Genomic DNA, 558 nt, shown 5'->3' on the forward strand with positions numbered 1-558 from the left:
TTGGGGCCGTATTGCTTCAATGAATATGATTGTACGACGGACGATTATCGCTCTCAAGCCAGTGATATTGCTTACGATTTATTTAATTTTCTTTAAGTTTTTAGTTTGGTTTGGGAAGTGTATAGGCGCGATGTTTGGTAAATGTTTTCTTTCTGGCTTGGGCGTTATCTGTCGCAGAGGTCAATAGTGTTGGCTTTGATAAAGGATGTTATCGGATGGGTTTAGCGTAATATAGTTATGTAGCAGGCGATAGCGTCTTGTATTAATAAATTTTGATTGGTGTTTGTTTTATTTATCTCTTTTTCTTATCGTAATTGGTGTTTTAATAAAAAGTTGTTAAGACCGTAGGTATGTACAAGATTATTCAAACTTGAAGCCTTGCAAGTTATAATAATACAAAAAATCTAAAATTGTGAATGAGATTCAAAATGGACTATAATTAAGTTAACAAGTGTTTAAAATACCATTACTTGTTTTCGAATTTTGTTTAAAACTATTTAAAACACCTACAAACCAAATATAGGTGTAGTACAGTATATAGATGTTTTCTTCGAGGAA

This window comes from Sitophilus oryzae, unplaced genomic scaffold, assembly GCF_002938485.1.
Source record: "Sitophilus oryzae breed Bouriz unplaced genomic scaffold, Soryzae_2.0 scaffold_1483_pilon_pilon, whole genome shotgun sequence".
NCBI lineage: Eukaryota > Metazoa > Arthropoda > Insecta > Coleoptera > Curculionidae > Sitophilus > Sitophilus oryzae.